Raw genomic sequence first — 20,406 nt, 5'->3', positions numbered from 1 at the left:
GCTACGGTTCCTATGGAGAGAGAAGATCGGAGATGAGAACCCATCCATCTACCAGTGGGAAGTACTCCCCTTCGGAACCACGTGCAGCCCGTGCTGTGCTACATTTGCACTACAGAAACACGTCACAGAGGACCCAGCAGCAGATGAAGAGGTCCAACACAGTGTGAAGAACAGTTTCTACGTAGACAACTGTCTACAAAGCGTCTCGACTCAAGAAGAAGCCGAGGCTCTCCTAATCAAGTTACGCGCCTCCCTAATCAAAGGAGGCTTTGATCTCAGGCAGTGGGCCAGCAGTGACCCGCACGTATTGCGCAGCCTCTCCTCCGCAGACAAGGCTGCCAGCAGCGAGACCTGGATGGCGACAATCCCAGGAGAAGCCCAAGAAATGACACTAGGATTAGTCTGGCGCTTCAAAACAGACTCGCTCCACTATAGACACAAACCCTTGGCTCCAGAGCAAGGAAGGTCGGCGGCGATACCGACCACCAGACGGAGTGTGTACAGAACACTCGCCAGACAATATGACCCATTGGGATGTATTCTACCTTACACCACCAGGGCAAAGATGATTGTACGAGCACTATGGGACAAGGACCAGGGCTGGGACGACCCAATACCCGCACACCTTGCCTCAACATGGAGAGAGTGGGAGACGGAACTCCGCTCACTCCCAGGTGTCAATATACGCCGCAGCTACTTCCCATCCACAGTGAGGCCAGAGACATGCGAGATTGAGCTACACGTCTTCAGCGATGCCTCCGAAGTAGCCTACGGATCGGTTGCTTATTTGCGTGCCCAAGAGATGGGAGGAGAGATACACACTGCTTTCATACTGGCCCGCTCAAGGATAGCCCCACGTAAGCAACAATCTATCCCACGTCTAGAGCTCTGCGCAGCCCTCGCAGGAGCGCATCTAGCCACGTTAATCCAACGTGAACTCACCATTCCGGTGCATAGAACAATCTTGTGGTCAGATTCCACGACAGTACTCACATGGATTAAGTCTGATTCATGCAGATACAAAGTCTTCGTGGGAGTCAGAGTCACCGAGATTCAGGAACTAACAGAAGAAGCAAGCTGGAGATATGTGGATACCAAACACAACCCAGCTGACGTCATCACCCGGGGAATGTCCCTGGATGACCTAACCCGTCGCAACATCTACAGTGACGGACCAGCATTCCTCCAGCTCCCGGAAGGAGATTGGCCTACGCCCACCCCGAGGGAAGCAAGTAGCGAGGAGGCTGAGAACAAGAAGCCCATGTTCTGTGGACTGAGCACTGTCGCCTCCACAGACCCGAACATAGATGACTGCATTACCCTAGAGAGTGCGCAACAAAGGACATTCCTGCGGCACCACCCAGAGATTCAGTCCACCACTGACATGTCAGCAGCTGACTACGAAGAAGCAGAACTTCTTCTACTACAACGAGCCCAGAGAGACTCGTTCCCCGATGAGCTAGACTGTCTACAGGGAGGAAACCCCGTCCCATCAGACAGCAGACTGATTCACCTGGCACCAGAGAGTGACGCACATAATCTCATCAGAGTGGGTGGTCGCCTGCGGAGAGCCCCCGATCTACCAGATGACATTAAGCACCCGATCGTCTTGAACAGCCGACACAAGGTCACAGAGCTGATCATAAAGAAATACGACGAGGATGTACACCACGCCGGAGCAGAGAGAGTCTTCGCGGAGATCAGACGTCGTTATTGGATATTACAAGGGAGAGAAGCAGTACGGCGCTTCCAGCGAACCTGTCTAGACTGCCGTAAGTGGCGCGCGCAGCCCAGCATACCACGGATGGCTGACCTACCCCCCTGTCGCCTCCGAATCGGCGACAAGCCATTCCACTCCACAGGCATGGACTGTTTTGGCCCGTTGTATATAAAAAGAGGAAGAGGCACCGAGAAGCGGTGGGGTATTGTATTCAAATGCATGACCACCAGAGCGATACATATCGAGCTCCTTCCGACCATGAGCACAGACTCATTCCTTATGGCCTTCCGGAGATTCATATCACGGAAAGGACAACCGTCTACATTGTTGTCTGATCACGGGACCAACTTCAAAGGCGGAGAAAGAGAGCTGAGAGAGAGCTTCCAAGCTATGGGCCCAGAACTTAAGACCCACCTCGCTCCAGCCCAGGTTGACTTCCAGTTTAATCCCCCGAACGCACCCCACTTCGGTGGAACCTGGGAATGAGAAGTACGTTCTATAAAGACAGCCCTGTATGCCGTACTCGGAGCCCAGACTGTGGCAGAGGAAGTCCTAATGACAGTCCTCACGGAGATCGAGGGAGTATTGAACTCCAAGCCCCTCGGTTACGTCTCCAGTGATGTAGCAGATGTCGACCCAGTCACCCCCAACACACTCCTAATGGGGCGGCTGGACCCCGCGCTACCCCAGACAATGTACAGGCCCGAAGAAGCGAACGGCCGAAGAATGTGGAGGTACAGCCAAGTACTAGCTGACAAGTTTTGGAGCAGCTTCCTACTTCACTACCTACCGTCTCTACAGACCCGCCAGAAGTGGGTAAAAGAGAGAGACAATTTGACAGAAGGAACAGTCGTCATGATAGTTGACCAGTCACTCCCCAGAGCTATGTGGCCGGCTGGCCGCGTAAGCAAAGTGATCACCGGTGCCGATGGCAAGGTCCGAGCAGCTGAAGTACTCGTCCAAGGGCGCACCTACACACGGCCCGTGGCGAGGCTCATAGAACTGCCCCGACTCCCAGATACTATCGATGATGACCATGACCCTATGACTTTGTGAGTTGACTGACCTTACAGCGGACCTTGAGTGGAAGACAGTGCGGTTAATCTGTCTCTGCTTAGCTAATTAGGTGGGACTAATTAGGGGGCGGCTGTTGTGAAGGATCAGATTAAACCGAATATGTATATTTATTTATATATATTTAATTGTATTTGTATATCGTTTGATATCCCCTGTATATTCCTTGTACAATATGCATTGAATATCCCCGTTTCTACTAAACAGCCCATAATAGTTTCATTCTACCATTGGACGAGAACCTGGCGCCAGGTTGCCATACCCCTAGGTTCAAGTTCAATCGTGCCGCCTAACATGTCGAGGCAACCCCCGGTTCCGCGCAGTAATATGCCGGGCGAAATACGTGTGGTACTATTTGTTCATAGCGCATATATATATGGCGCTCGTAAAGTAGAACTTTCTTTTAGTCCAGTTCTTTACCCTCCAACAGAGTGACAGACGCAAAAGCCTCCCCACGAAGCACGTGCGGTGTAGTAGGGCCTACTTGGCCCAGAATAGGCATTGAGATATCGTGTAGATTAATAGTTGAATGGTCATAGTTTGGCACCATACCGTCGAGTTGGACGTATTCTATTAAGCTAATAATAGTCTATTTATGTATGGTGCATCGTTCGGTTCGAGTTCGACAGTTATCAGTACCCCCATCGTTCCTGACGTTATCTGGACGCTTATCCAGGCTGGTCAGACCCCTAGTGGTGATTGCATCCGAGGAGCTCCGGGTCAAGAGCGACTGGACCTGTATATTGGATTACTCTACCCGACGACGGCGAGCCTTCCACGGCTCTTGGATTATGCTTTATGTGCTTTGATTATTCCATGGATAAAGGCCAACACTGTCGAGTGTTGGAATTACCCCCCGGAGAGGACTACAGGTGAGGCGGCGCTCTACACGTGAGGTCGCACCACGTCTCTCCGTTGTGGACCGGCAGATACCGTTCCACAGAGGGTCCAGCTGTGTTCGTCTACGGCCCGAGGTTCTGTGGGCACTGGGTCTAAGACTTTGGATTCTCCCAAGACACCGTCGGCCAGATGGGATACCGCCAGCGACTTCTCTAACCCCCCCCTCCTACTGTCTTACAACCAGCGGGACCCCCCCCCCCCCTTAGTGTATCCAGCTATAATCATTTAAGTACTATCGCTATCGTTTCCTAAATATTCCAGGTTGTATACTTACTCCCTGCGCAACCAGAGATTGGACATTCAATGTTGATTTACCTACGAATACTCATTTGCCATAAAAGTGCATACTTAACATTTCAAATCATAAATGTAATTAAGTGAATGTTGTATACACCCTTTGCTGTATTAAATATTCGATTTGGTCCATTTGTGTTGGTTCGTTTCATCAGGTGGGAAAGTGTTCATCATACTTATATCTTGTACTGGGTGGCCAGAAGTTAAAGTACATGAGGTAGTGGTATTAAATATCATATCTAACAATACAGTCAGGGAATTGTACCCCTCAGCTACAATCATCATTAGTTTAGCAATAAGTTAAGTGTCATTATATCGTTTTACCTTCTCGATTTGCTGAAGTATATTCCAAGACGGCGACCATTTTGAAAATGTTAAACCATGGGAATTGTATTTTTTTTGCGGCCATTTTGTCGAGGGCATGCATAGCTGTGGATCAGCGTTGGAATTTGTCCGAACTACATTTCCCTTCAAGTTCTATGGGGGTTCAAAGTTCAGAGTTGAATTATGAATATGTCAATAACTGGTATTATTCACAATACGCCACAAAAGGTAACGTTTTTGACAAATATTGAAACGCAGTTAGTTTCTCCTCCCTATTGTTAGCATGTAGGAACAATTAGATCTGAAATTAGTTTCAAAACGGTTGCACTGTGGGGGAAATAAAAAAGTACAGTCGATTACAGTAGATATCAGTATCTGTTATTATGCACGCCTGGTGATACTAAATCCAAATTGAACTCGGGCATTTGAAAGATACTATATGTATATATATATATATAAATGTGAGAATTGGCTATAATAAGGTAATGTATAAGCATATATTCTATATTCTATAATATTTCAAATTGCATTGGTCCGGATGGGAGAATTCAGTACTGTATCTACAGAACCTTCGGTTTTATCATCTTCCCTTTATTAATTTGTTGTACACATGATCTCAAGAGGGTACTGAACGAGGTCAGTGGCAGTTTTTTAAGTTTGGGCATTATTATCATGGTGTTATTCACTGTCAAAGATGCAAAGAAAAATCATAATTCATATTCTCCTTTGTTTCATCACAATTTACTCATAGCATATTACCAGACACAATATTTATAACACTGGGAATACATTCCCTGAGTTCAGTGGCGGACTGGCCATCGGGACGTTCGGGACGAATCCCGATGGGCCGGAACCAAAGTGGGCTCGTCAAAAAAAAAAAAAAAAATTATATATATATATTTCTTTTTTGCCAGTGTGTGGGCCAGTGTGTGGGCCACTAATGTGGGCCAGTGTGTGGGCCAGTGTGTGAGTCGGTGTGTGGGCCACTAATGTGGGCCAGTGTGTGGGCCGGTGTGTGGGCCAGTGTGTGGGCCAGTATGTGGGCCGGTGTGTGGGCCGGTGTGTGGGCCAGTATGTGGGCCAGTGTGTGGGCCGGTGTGTGGGCCAGTGTGTGAGTCGGTGTGTGGCAGTGGCGTCGTTAGCCCTGGGCTTCCGGGGCTTTAGCCCTGGGCTTCCGGGGCTTTAGCCCTGGGCTTCCGGGGCTTTAGCCCCGGATGTTTTTCTCCTAGCCCCGGATCTAAAAAAATAAAATAAAATAAAAAAAATTTACATTTTTTTTTTTTTACTTTTTTTTACTTTTTTTTCTAATGTCAGCATCCCCATTGTCTGTGCTGAATGTTTGTTAGTGTTTGGTATTTTTTGTTGGTTTTTAGTACTTTTAAACATTTTTAGTAAGTAGTTTTCATTTGATCCTATAATTCTTTCATTCACCGATTTGTGGACTTTTTTTTTAGTGTCCTGAAAGGCGCCTTATAAATCAAATGCATTATTATTATTATTATTATTATTATTATTATTATTATTATTATTATTATTATTATTATTATTATTATTATTATTATTATTATTATTATTATTATTATTATTATTATTATTATTATTATTATCATCATCCAGGAGGGAAAAGACACTTTGGATAGTAGGGACTGCATCTCTGCCTGTCCTGACCAGGAAACACTTTGCAACTGTGATCTCCTCTGGCAATAGTTGGATATTGTAATGTGTGGCGAGGGGTTGCAGCAATTCCACTGAGAGAAACTGGTCTGAGGCTGGATAACATGCCTGTATGCCTCTCATAAGTTGTTATCCAACTCATGAGAACCTGCTCTCAAGCTCTTGCAGCATTCTGTCGACGACTGGATAGAACAGTCTCTGTCTCAGCTGATCTCCTGAGCTGAGGTCTGAGCTTGTGCCACAAGATGACTCAACTACATACTCGTCCATCCTTTTCTGCTTCCTCCTTTGGCTGGTAGTATGTTCCTCAATCCAAATGCCATAACATCATACATGTCCACTGCCATCTCTGAGGTACGATAACCTTTGAGTGTGTCCTGCACTGTGCTTTTAAATAGTACAGATATTGAAGATGTGCACTTTAACGCAGCAGCACCTGGAGCCATCCATACCCATGTCCAGTGTCCTATAATAAGCTTTAATCGAACCTCGGATAGTCCGGTTAGTTTGGGGTGGTGTGAAAGCTCATTCACTCTTGCAAGTGAACCCTGCTGCGGTTCATTTGAGATGTGAATGCAAAGCGGACCAAAGGCAGGAAAAGACCCAAAAATCGAATCTTTTTTTTATGAGAAGACTGAAACATATGTATATAATGAAACACACAATAGTTTTTTTTTCGATTGCCTAAGCATGATTTTGAAAACGGGGCCCGGTGTTTCAAAACACACAATTAGCACAACCACACACACAATTATCAGAACACCTCAGATCCTTTGCTAAATTAAACACTTGTCAAAACCATACACTAATTTTGTTACCATATGAAACACACGTTACATAATGACTTAATTCTGTTTGAACCAGTTACACACACTGCTGGGCTTAACCTAAAACACATTTAGCAATTCTACTTCTCAGTGATTAGAGTACTGTAAGTGAAGTACGCAGAGAATGTGCAAATATACAATAAATTCACCAAACACTACACAAGACCCATGCTGTAGACTGATGAAAATATAATTTATTTATCTACATATACCCAAATCAATGATGCAGACTGATGAAAAAAATAACATTTTCTCTCCATATACCCAAATCAATGATGCAGACTGATGAAAATATAAATGTTCTCTCCATATAACCAAATCAGTCAACATTTCAACATGGAGAATCACAACAATACATGTCCCAGTTTTCATGCTACTATGTGCATAACACTGTAAGCTCTGCAAATATCAGACAAACATAAAATACTGTATCCAGTACAGGTTAAAATTACAGTAACACAATTTCTTTTTTTTAAATGTAAACAGAAAATACTAGACATTATCTCTTTGCCTAGCTGGATCTGGCAAGATAATTTTTTGTTGTGATTCTCCATGTTGACATGTTGACTGATTTGGGAAAATGGGAGAAAATGTATATTTTCATCAGTCTGCATCATTGGTTGTCTTGTGTAGTGTTTGGTGAATGTATTGTATATTTTCACGTTCTCTGTGTACAGTACTTCACTCTCCTTCCATTTTGGTTGAAGACAGGTGAACTCACCTGCTGCATTTTTATAGTGCTTAAACCTGATTGTGTATCTACAATTAAGCAATGGTGTGTTTGTGCATCTGATGGCTGTGTTTAACCAATTGGCTCATATGTGTGGTAATTTGACATTCTGTGTCTAATGTAATGCAAGTGTGTTTAGTGTTTTGCAAATCACTGTGTATTGTTTTGCAAAAAGTGAGGCTGACATTGTAGGGGTGCAAATCTGGGCCTATATTTTGCTCCTTGTGTGTAGTGTAAGGTTTTGATAATTGTGTAATACTTTTGATTTGAGTGTTTATGCAATTGAAGAAAACTATAAAGACTAGAGATGAACTGTTTATTTATTTTGTACATAGGCTGTGCATATATTTATTTGTTTATTTGCTTGTGTATGATTCTTAACTGTGTTTTTATTTTGTTATTGGTGTATATGTGTATGTATGTACATTGTACAGTATATGTATATATATATTATATATATATGTATATATATATGTGTATATATGTATATTTGTACTCCTGTTGGGGCTTCTTGGACCAGATCAATGTTTTATCTGGCTAAATAAATAAATAAATAAATAAATAAGAAACTGATGATTTGGTCCTGTTAACTTTGAATTTTCTATGGGGACTGCCCAGATCCCTCTCATGGACCTGGACCTCACTTTGAGAACCTCTAATGATTCTAGTTATTCAGTATTCATCTCTAATTACTCTAAAATTGCGTATTTCTGTGCTTAAAAAAAATAAAACAAAAAATGTGTGGGCCGGTGTGTGGGCCATTATGTGGGCCGGTGTGTGGGCCAGTGTGTGGGCCGGCAATAAAACAATAAACAAGTTGCATAAACTAAATCAGATTAAAAATGATCACAGTTCTGGTTTGCCTTAAGATGCAGTTTAAGATGAGTTTTGAACATGGAGTATGTAGGGCAATCTCTAATCACAACTGGTAGGCTATTCCAGTAGTTACCACCTTTTGATTTGAAATCTTTATTTCGAACATGCAATGAATACAAACAAACAATAACAAAAGCAAAACACAACTCAATCTACATGTTCGAAAAGGAGTAGGAAGAAGTATACACTTATTTAATCCTACCCCTCTTCCACTACTCAAATTAGTGTACTATTTTAAAATATAAAAAAGAAAAAAAAAATATATATAACCTTTAACAGAGAACAGTTTTTGCAAAGGTATAGTATACCGAAAAGGCACCTTACAGTCCCCTCTACTGATGGCCCTGGTGGTAATGCCAGTGTCTGCTTTCTGTTGGATGAACTCATTCAATGGGGGAGGGGCAAGTCCATGCAGAACCTTGTACATGAAGCAAGTATATTTGAAAACTTTGAAAATCTCTAAAACATTACAGTGATGAAATGAAATTGGTTTCCTATCAAAAACTTTTATGGCTTTTTTGTAGAGTAATTATATTGGTGTAAGAGTAGTGACATATGAAAGAAACAGTTGATAAAACAGTACTCGATGTGTGATAAAATCATTGAATGCAGAAACATCCTTGCAGCATTAACTGGCAGGCAGGGCCTGATCTGCCTGAAGTTTTTGATGTTAAACTTGACTGTGTTTGTCACTTTCTTCACATGACTTTTTGAAGGTCAATGTAGAGTCCAAGATACTTGAATTAATGTACAATGTCCAGCTCCGCCTCTCCCAGAAACACATTAGAGTGAGTGACTTATACTGGTGACTTTGTGAACATCATACACACTGTTTTCTTGGTGTTAAGTGAAAGACATGCTTTTGTTAGCCAGTCTTGAATGAGACATGAGACATCAGTGAATGAGATTCACGTTTCCTCCCAACCGCGAGTAGGCCTAGAAGCGCAGAAATGGAGAACACAAAAAAAGAAAGGGTGGAGCTGAAAAAGCTAGAATTAAAAAACTAAAATTGCTAGTAAAAGACGCAGAATAATGTTCTAAAATTACAGACATGTTTAGTAGAGGAAGGGCTGGCGTTAGAGTAGCTGCTGCTGCTAATGATGATGAAGTTCAAGTGGAAGGAACCAACAGTAACATGACAGGTGCGTGCAGTAGCCTAGTGCATATTCTACTGTTGGTGTCTGCCGGTTCATGAGGGCTAGCTAGCCTATACTAGCTCTTGCAGTGATTTCAGTCATTCTATTACAAGACAATGTGCTTTCCCTATTCCTGATTCCTTACAGCACGTGGACGTAAATAGTCGTGACTCGTGAAGTTTTTTTCTCTGACTAAAAGTTTAGTTAGCAATGTTAGGACTAGTGCCCACCACAGCATCAGAAGCTAAAGTGCTAACCTAGAGAGCCAAGCAGAACCTAGGACGGGCTGCAAATTAATCGGCTACTAATATTATAATAGTAAATACTAAAATAAAATACTATTATGTTCCCTTCCAAATTTTCATGTTGATATAATATTGGTAATCTAATTGATTGAATTGATTAGTTGCCATTTTACATGCTTAAATAAGATGTACCTTAGAATTCCCAACTGTTAGCCATGTTCTCGATCTGTATATGATTAGTCTCATCTACATGTTTGTAAATAACCACAGCTAACTAGCTTAAGCTAACAACTAGGTCAACTACTACCCCGTAGTTAAACAAATGTGATTGCATATAACAGCTAACTGCTACAGCTAAGTTGGTAGTTAGCCTATTCCATTAATGTTGAATGTATTTATGAAGGTTGTTGATGGTGGTTGGCGCTGAATAGCAGACATGATTCCGTCAGTCTGCCACAGGGCAGCTGTGTTTGCTGATGCTGCTCACCACCACCAGTAGCATATGACTGTGTGAGTGTGAATGCAGACAGACAGACAGACAGACAGACAGACAGACAGACAGACAGACAGACAGACAGACAGACAGACAGACAGACAGACAGACAGACAGACAGACAGACAGACAGACAGACAGACAGACAGACAGACAGACAGACAGAAAGACACAGAGAGAGAGAGAGAGAGAGAGAGACAGAGAGAGTGAGACACAGAGAGAGACACACAGAGACACACAGAGAGAGAGAGAGACACACACACAGAGACACATACACAGAGAGAGAGAGAGAGAGAGAGAGAGAGAGAGAGAGAGAGAGAGAGAGAGAGAGAGAACACAGGCTCTTGGAATGGGTGTCTGGGAGGAAGTGGGGGGTCTTTCGATGTTGATTAAACGGCAAGCAACTAATGTCATGAGTGCCAAATTAAAGGAGAATAAATCCAATCTAACTGAAATTGTGTAGGACAGACCTTTCTATGGATCAAAACCTCAATATTATTATGGTGTAGTTAATACTTCATGTATCCTTAATCCCTAGGCTAATGAGGCACTAAGATGTTAGTAAAAATATGCCAATGACAGGAAGTAACGGTATATGTATGTGTGTGTGTGTGTGTGTGTGTGTGTGTGTGTGCACTGTGCACGAGTGCACATCTTGGGGCGGGGTGTAGATTTTGTCTCCCTGATGTTGACTCCTTAGCCACAGCCTTGGGTTGTTTAATACTGGACAAGTGTTTCATAACGGCCGTTGTGTGGGCCGGTTTCGGGGCCGGTGCGTGGGCCGGTGTGTGGGCTGGTGCGTCTGAATGTCCCGGGCTGAATTTGTGTCCCAGTCCGCCACTGCCTGAGTTCCATAGATGTTCCTAGCGGATGTTCAGTGCGGAGTCCTGGTTGGTCCGATTGTATCCAGCGTCTCCCTGTCCCTCCCCCGGGGGCCGTCCGTTTCACCTCTCCCAAACAAGCCTCCATGCTCCTCCGAACACTTCGCACTGCATCAAGTCCAGTCCGCGTGTTGGCCATGTTAGCTTGCAGCTCCTTCTCCAGCCAGGCCTCGCTGCGGTCCAACGTCTCGTCCGCCCGTATCCCCTCCTGCGCCATTTTCATCGTGTTAACTTCCATGTTAGCTTGCAGCTCCTTCTCCAGCCAGGTCTTGCTGCGGTCCAACATCCCGTTAGCTTGTATCACTTGCTGCTTCATATTCATCGTGCTAACCTCCATGTTAGCTTGCAGCTCCTTCTCCAGCCATGCCTCGCTGCGGTCCAACGCCTCACCAGCTTGTATCACCTGCTGCGCTACATTCATTGTGTTAACCTCCATGTTAGCTTGCAGCTCCTTCTCCAGCCAGGCCTCGCTGCAGTCCAACGCCACGTTAGCTTGTATTCCCAGACCCTTCTTCAACTCCTCCCTGAGTCCATCGATGTTGCCCTGGATGTTCCGCATGCTAGATTGGATAGCCATTGCGTTAGCCTGTATGCTAGCCAACACGCTAGCCTGCATGCTCTGCTTGTTAGCTTGTACGCTAGCTTGTATAGCTTGGTTAGCCATTACGTTAGCTTGTATGCTAGCTTGTAGCTCTTGGTTAGCTATTGGGTTGCTAGCTTGAAGCTCCGCTATCTCGCCCTGGATGTTCTGCGTGCTAGCTTGGATAGCTTGTGTAGCTAACGCGCTAGCCCATGTGTTAGCCTGCATGCTAGCTGTCCCCCGCTCCAAGCTAGCTATTAGCTCCTCTGCCCACCGCGGCATGGTCGCTTCTCTCTCGCTTTTTCTGGTGTTCATATTTCCTCTTCTCTTATATCCTTGAATTCGTTTTGAGTTGTATTACTTCCTCTTTTGATATTCATTGACCGGGAGCTCTTTCATGTGACTGCTCACCAGAACGTTGCAAACCGGAAGTACCACGATACATGTTTTTAATGATAATATAAGCATAAACAAAAATCTACTAAGGATCAATAGATGAACACCACAGGGAGATTGCCAGGGTGCTGCCTCCAGATGGCCGACACTGTCCGGGTAGCAGGAGCTCATCAGCAGGTCCCACATCTCTGTGTTGAGCTTCATCAGAAGGCTGACATGGAATGTTGCTCCTACCATTATAGTCCATGGGCCAGAACAGATTTCTGTACCACTCAAGGGAGCAAAATGTTTTATTTACTATTCCTAATTAGTATTAACTCAGTTTTAATAAGCTCACATTATAAAACTCCCGCCCCCTTTTAATTCCAACATTCCCAAATATCAAATAACCCAGACACAATCACAATGGTGCCTTTAACCTGTGTGCCCTCAAAACATATGTGCAGTGTCTTAGGTGCGGCTGGGTAGTGTAGAGGTCTTGCCTCAGTATGTGTCCTATCATCTTCCATCTTCCATCTCTCCTCCCTCCTCTCTCCTCTCTCCTCTCTCCTACCTCCTCTCTCCTCTCTCCTCTCTCCTCTCTCCTCCCTCCTCTCTCCTCCCTCCTCTCTCCTCCCTCCTCCCTCCTTTCTCCTCTCTCCTCTCTCCTCTCTCCTCTCTCCTCCCTCCTTCCTCCTCTCTCCTCCCTCCTCCCTCCTCTCTCCTCTATCCTCCCTCCTCTCTCCTCCCTCCTCTCTCGTCCCTCCTCCCTCCTCTCTCCTCTCTCCTCTCTCCTCTCTCTCCTCCCTCCTCTCTCCTCCCTCCTCTCTCCTCTCTCTCCTCCCTCCTCTCTCCTCCCTCCTCTCTCCTCCCTCCTCTCTCCTCTCTCCTCTCTCGTTTCTCCCTCCTCCCTCCTTCCTCCTCCCTCCTCTGTGGTCCTGTGAGCCTCTCTAGGGTGAGGGAAGGAAGGGAGTAACCTGTGACGGAGGTCAGACCAGAAGAGGTCAGCCCCTCCCCCTCTCCTCCCTCCTCTCTCATCTCTCTCCTCTCTCCTCTCTCTCCTCCCTCCCATCTCCTCCCTCCTCCCTCCTCTCTCCTCTCTCCTCTCTCCTCTCTCCTCCTTCCTCTCTCCTCTCTCTCCTCTCTCCTCTCTCCTCTCTCTCCTCCCTCCCATCTCCTCCCTCCTCTCTCCTCTATCCTCTCTCCTCTCTCCTCTCTCCTCCCTCCTCTCTCCTCTCTCCTCCCTCCTCCCTACAAGGTCTTCCACACGGAGGAGGTCAGGCCGCTGCTGCTGCTGCTGCAGGGAGTCAGACCGAGTGGACTCTGTGGTCCTGTGAGCCTCTCTAGGGTGAGGGAAGGAAGGGAGTAACCTGTGACGGAGGTCAGACGAGAAGAGGTCAGCCCCTCCTTCTCTCCTACCTCCTCTCTCCTCTCTCTCCTCTCTCCTCTCTCTCCTCCCTCCCATCTCCTTCCTCCTCTCTCCTCTCTCCTCTCTCCTCTCTCCTCTCTCCTCCCTCCTCTCTCCTCTCTCCTCCCTCCTCCCTACACGGTCTTCTACACGGAGGAGGTCAGGCCGCTGCTGCTGCTGCAGGGAGTCAGACCGAGTGGACTCTGTGGTCCTGTGACCCTCTTCAGGGTCAGACTGTACGTGGAGGAGGTCAGACCAGAAGAGGTGAGCCTGTACACTGACCCGGTGGTCCTGCTGTACACGGAGGAGGTCAGACCCAGTGGACTCTGTGGTCCTGTGAGCCTCTTCAGGGTCAAGCTGTGTCTCAGCTGTCTCCAGATGCCTGGTTATGGAATAACGGTGTCCAAGCTGTTAAGGAAACAAGCAAAAGCAAAATAATGTTAAAATCATGTTATTGACGATTTTTGACTGACTAAATATCTTTTAAATAGTGTTTGTCAATTCAAAATATTTAGTCAGTATGAAAGTCAAATGTGATCTGAATAGTGAGATTTTTTATTTATTTTTTTTAATTCTTTATTATTATTATTATCATTGAATTTTTGCTTGTTTAAACTGTGGATTGTTTGTTTCTTTTTATATGGTATAAATTATTATTTTGTGTAAATTAGGTTGTACGCCGACCATCAAGTAATACTTGTTTAGTTTAGAAATAAGGGGCAGGTAACTATAAGATTTATTCTTCTTCCTGCTCCTTTTGTCCATGGTATGGTGTTTATGATTTTGTATGGAAAAACTCTGATTGTATTGTTTCCATGTAGCAAATAAAACTCTGAATCTGAATCTGAATTTCATCCAGACAGATATTTGTTCATATAGGACTCTTCAGGTTCAAGCTGTGTCTCTTTCTTCACCAGGTGACATGTTGTTCCGCTCACAGCTCACACCGGAGAGAACAGAGATTTATAGTGAGGAATGTAGGGGAAAGGTAGGCCTATAGACCAAACTATAGGTCTAACTAACTAACTATAGAACTATACGGAGACCAGTGTCTCTTGACAACAACTCACGATTTAACTTTCTTTAGTCACTTATCCCTAATGCAGGCTATGGGGCAAAGGTCCCTTATTCCAAGGTCAAAGACACCAGAAGCAACCATTGTATCACTGCTATTGGATAAGATCAGATCTATTAGAGTTGACTTCAAATCACTTTAAATTAGGCCTGGTAGGCTCAGTAATCAGTTGGGTTAGGCTGAGATTACCACACAATAATCAGACACATCAGACTCAACCGATTCAGATTAAAATCACCCAAGATTTCTCAGATTTACCATATTGAGATTTAATCTGCCAATTTATCAAAAGCTCCAGATTCAGCAGAGGTGGGTCTATAAATCCCACTCACAACAACTGAATTACTAGGCCATAAATCTACCTTCAAAACAATACATTCAAAACCTATAGGTAACATGCAGTATATCTTTCTCTGGTGTATTTAAAACTGTCATGTCAGTAGGATTAGAAATTACCTTTTGTGTTATATCTTTAACTTAGGTTTGTGTGTCATTTAGCCCACCAGAATCAGTATGATATTATACACTATTGTTTCAGCTACCAGAGAAGAAAACAACAGGGCAAGATTCCATATATTACACATCTCTGCTTGTTTACTGAAATACTACATATATATTACACATCTCTGATTGTTTACTGAAATACTACATATATATTACACATCTCTGCTTGTTTACTGAAATACTACATATATATTACACATCTCTGATTGTTTACTGAAATACTACATATATATTACACATCTCTGCTTGTTTACTGAAATACTACATATATATATTACACATCTGATTGTTTACTGAAATACTATATATTACACATATCTGATTGTTTACTGAAATACTACATATATATTACACATCTCTGCTTGTTTACTGAAATACTACATATATATTACACATCTCTGATTGTTTACTGAAATACTACATATATATTACACATATCTGATTGTTTACTGAAATACTACATATATATTACACATATCTGAATGTTTACTGAAATACTACATATATATTACACATCTCTGATTGTTTACTGAAATACTACATATATATTACACATCTCTGATTGTTTACTGAAATACTATATATATTACACATCTCTGATTGTTTACTGAAATACTACATATATATTACACATCTGATTGTTTACTGAAATACTACATATATATTACACATCTCTGCTTGTTTACTGAAATACTACATATATATTACACATCTCTGATTGTTTACTGAAATACTACATATATATTACACATCTCTGATTGTTTACTGAAATACTATATATTACACATCTCTGATTGTTTACTGAAATACTATATATTACACATCTCTGATTGTTTACTGAAATACTACATATATATTACACATCTCTGCTTGTTTACTGAAATACTACATATATATTACACATCTCTGCTTGTTTACTGAAATACTACATATATATTACACATCTCTGATTGTTTACTGAAATACTATATATTACACATCTCTGATTGTTTACTGAAATACTACATATATATTCCACATCTCTGATTGTTTACTGAAATACTACATATATATTCCACATATCTGATTGTTTACTGAAATACTACATATATATTACACATCGCTGATTGTTTACTGAAATACTACATATATATTACACATCTCTGATTGTTTACTGAAATACTACATATATATTACACATATCGGATTGTTTACTGAAATACTACATATATATTACACATCTCTGATTGTTTACTGAAATACTACATATATATTACACATCTCTGATTGTTTACTGAAATACTATATATATTACACATCTCTGATTGTTTACTGAAATACTACATATATATTACACATCTCTGATTGTTTACTGAAATACTACATAATTATATATTACACATCTCTGATTGTTTACTGAAATACTACATATATTACACATATCTACTTGTTAGGTTACTTACTCGAACTAGTTGTTCCTCCTGCTCCCTGCGCCACGCTGGCCACGTCATGTGAGCCGCTTCGGGGTCACGCTGGAGGAAGTCATCAGAGAGGGACCCAGCCTCTTCGGGGTGAAGGTGGAGGAAGTCATCAGAGAGGGACCCAGTCTCTTCAAGCTGCTGCTGCTGCTGCTGCAGTGAGTCAGACCCAGTGGACTCTGTGGTCCTGTGAGCCTCTTCCAGCTGCTGCTGCTGCTGCTGCTGCTGCTGCTGCTGCTGCAGTGAGTCAGACCCAGTGGACTCTGTGGTCCTGTGAGCCTCTTCCAGCTGCTGCTGCTGCAGTGAGTCAGACCCAGTGGACTCTGTGGTCCTGTGATCCTCTTCAAGATTCATTATGGAATGAAGGTCTCCAAGCTGTTAAGGAAACAACCAAAAGCAAAAGAATGTTAAAATCATGTTATTGACGATTTGATCCAGACAGATATTTGTTCATATATGACTCTTCAGGTTCAAGCTGTGTCTCTTTCTTCACCAGGTGACATGTTGTTCCCCTCACAGCTCACACCGGAGAGAACAGAGATTTATAGTGAGGAATGTAGGGGAAAGGTAGGCCTATAGACCAAACTATAGGTCTAACTAACTAACTATAGAACTATACGGAGACCAAAGTGTCTCTTGACAACAACTCACGATTTAACTTTCTTTAGTCACGTATCCCTAATGCAGGCTATGGGGCAAAGGTCCCTTATTCCAAGGTCAAAGACACCAGAAGCAACCATTGTATCACTGCTATTGGATAAGATCAGATCTATTAGAGTTGACTTCAAATCACTTTAAATTAGGCCAGTGGTAGGCTCAGTAATCAGTTGGGTTAGGTTGAGATTACCACACACCTCTGTCCAATAATCAGACACATTATAGTCAACCAATTTAGATTAAAATCACCCAAGATTTCTCAGATTTACTATATTGAGAAATAAAATCTGCCAATTTATCAAAAGCTCCAGATTCAGGAGAGGTGGGTCTATAAATCACAATCACAACAACTGAATTACTAGGCCATGAATCTACCTTCAAAGCAATACTGTATACCATGGGTCAGCAACCTTTTTGACATGAAGTGCCAGTTTGAAATATAGTTGTAACTAGTGTGCCATATCAACAATATTCCATGCATCGTAATCAGGTATTTTTAATGATAATTTTTACATTGTTACATCATTATTGTTATTGTTATTATTAACAATATTATTATGATGGTTGTATCAACCCTAAATCTGAGTTGGGGGGGGGGGGATGCAGACAAACAGATGCATACAGTGCGACCATTTCACTCATATTTGCCCATTCATTTTTGGATACATCCAAAATGCCACGTGGGCTGCCTCCACCATCGGTGTGTACTGTACGTGTGCTGTACTGTACGTTAAACAAGACGAAAGTCTTTCTCTGGTCTGCATCCCCTTAACAATTGTATGTATTGAGCTGTACTGTACTGTAGGCTACCCATTCTGCAATCTGTTAATAAAGTTTTCAATCAATCAATCAATCAATCAATCAATCAATCAATCAATCAATCAATCAATCAATCAATCAATGCTGTGTCGTAGCTCCACCTACAGGCCTAATGGAGAACACCACAATGTGTGAATGAATGGGTGAATGTGAGGTCGCAAGACTACACTGTAAAAAAAAACAATAAGTTACCAGAACTTAAAAAGATTGAGTTCAGTTACTGTGCATTAAGGTTTTCAGTTTTCAATCCATAATAAGTTAACAGAAAAATAAGTACACAACCACATTATTTCAACCTAATAAAACTATGTTTATTGTCATTGTTTTAAGAACACAAGTTGACAGGGCGGTTAGGTGGCCGAGCGGAGATTGCGTTCGTCACCAACCCCGGAGCTGTGAGCTCACAGCTCCGGGGTTGTCACCAGCTTGGCTGGCCGTTCACACTAATACAATTGGCTGTATTAGAGGGTGGGAGAAGCTGGCGGGTGGGTCCGGGTCGTTGTAAACAGCGACTCCTACAGTTCGGTCGGGGCGCCTGCTAAGCGCGGATAGGACCTGAGGGGGATAGTGTGATCCTCCCACACGCTACGCCCTCTCAATGAGAATCCGCGCTGCCAGGTGAAAAGAAGCGGTGATTGGCTGGACGTGTGTCGGAGGAAGCACGTGGTAGCCTCCACTCTCCCAGATGATCTGACTGTGGGGGGTAAGTGCGCAGCGACCAGGAAGGGACTGGGAATTGGCATACGACTAACATTGGGATGGGAGAAAATCGGAGGAAAATGGAGGGAAAAAAAAATAAAAAAATAAAAAAATAAAAAAAAATAACACAAGTTGACTTGGTAATACTCACATTTTGAGTAAAAAGAAATGGCGTTGCCCTCTCCCTTTTAACATGTGCAATGTTCAAATGAAATAGAAAAATAAAGAATACAATTTGTTGATTAATCCCAGTGGTCACAATGGTGACCGTAATAATGTTTTTGTTATAAGGCTCTGAAAATGTTACTGAATGATGTATCAATGTATTTCACTTTAAGCTGCACACCGGAGCATCTTTTAATCCAGCTGTTTGCTGTTCTCTGATATTTTCTGACATTTCGTTGATGCGTCGCTCGACACTTCGAGCTGACATGGGGATATCTTTTATCCTTGATTTGATTGTCTCTTTGTTTGGCAAGCCTTCAAACAAAACATCTGAGCTACAGAGAAAAGCCTCCTTGATATACTCGCCATCAGTGAATGGCCTTCCACATTATCACATAGCTCAAGTTCAAGTTCAAGTTTCTTTAATAGTTGTCATACAAAAGTACAGAATACTTTTATACAAAATGCTTCTTACTGTTACGCTCCAGAGACTGTGCTAGACAAGATAAGTATGAAATAAAATAGTATAGCATGTAAATTAGAAGTAAAAAAAAAGAGGTCACAGTGTTCAGTATAGACATATGTACAATGTTCGATGCAGAATAGAAGTAACTGAGTTACCATATAATATACAATATACTATGCAGTGTACTAATATACAATACTTTATAGTGCAAAGCAGAAATGAGATGAGGTACAATTTAGGTACAATTTACAGTAAGGTGTACAAGTTGTAGTGCAAATCCTTTATCAATAAATATAAAGTGTGTTTAGGTGATCTAAAGTGTGTTGTTTGTTTAAAGTGAGTGTGTGCGTGTGGATGTGTGTGCTGTGTGCATTTGATGGTTGTTGTATAGTGTTTATTGTTCGTTGAGCAGCCTGATGGCCTGGGGATAGAAGCTTCTTCTGAGTCTTTCTGTGCTCGCCTTGAGACTCCGGTATCGCTTGCTTGACCGCAGCAGTTCAAAGAGGCAGTTGTTCGGGTGGCTGGAGTCCTTGATGATTCTCTTAGCCTTACCCCTGCACCGCTTGTTGTAAATGTTCTGGAGGGTGGGGAGCCCCCCTCCAATTGTGCGTTCGGCTGAACGTGTCACTCTTTGTAGTCTGCTTCGGTCTTGTGCAGTGCTATTCCCAAACCAGAAGGTGATGTTGCCAGTCAGGATGCTCTCTATTGTACATGAGTAGAAGTTCTTAAGGATCTTCTGACTGACTTGGAACTTCCTTAGGCGCCTGAGGAAGTAGAGGCGTTGTCGTGCCTTCTTCATAACACTGTCAATATGTGTGGTCCATGTCAAGTCCTCGGATATGTGGGCTCCGAGGTACTTAAAACTGTTCACTCTCTCAACCGGTGCCCCGTCAATGCTGAGGGGGCTGTAGTCCTTGACCCCCGACCTCCTAAAGTCCACAATCATCTCTTTTGTTTTGCTGACGTTCAGGGAGAGGCTGTTCTCCTGGCACCATCCCGCCAGGACCTTGACCTCTTCCAGGTAGGC

Source organism: Notolepis coatsorum (assembly GCF_963971535.1).
Source record: "Notolepis coatsorum genome assembly, chromosome: 2".
In the NCBI taxonomy this organism is placed as follows: Eukaryota; Metazoa; Chordata; class Actinopteri; order Aulopiformes; family Paralepididae; genus Notolepis; species Notolepis coatsorum.
This window is presented reverse-complemented; position numbering follows the sequence as displayed.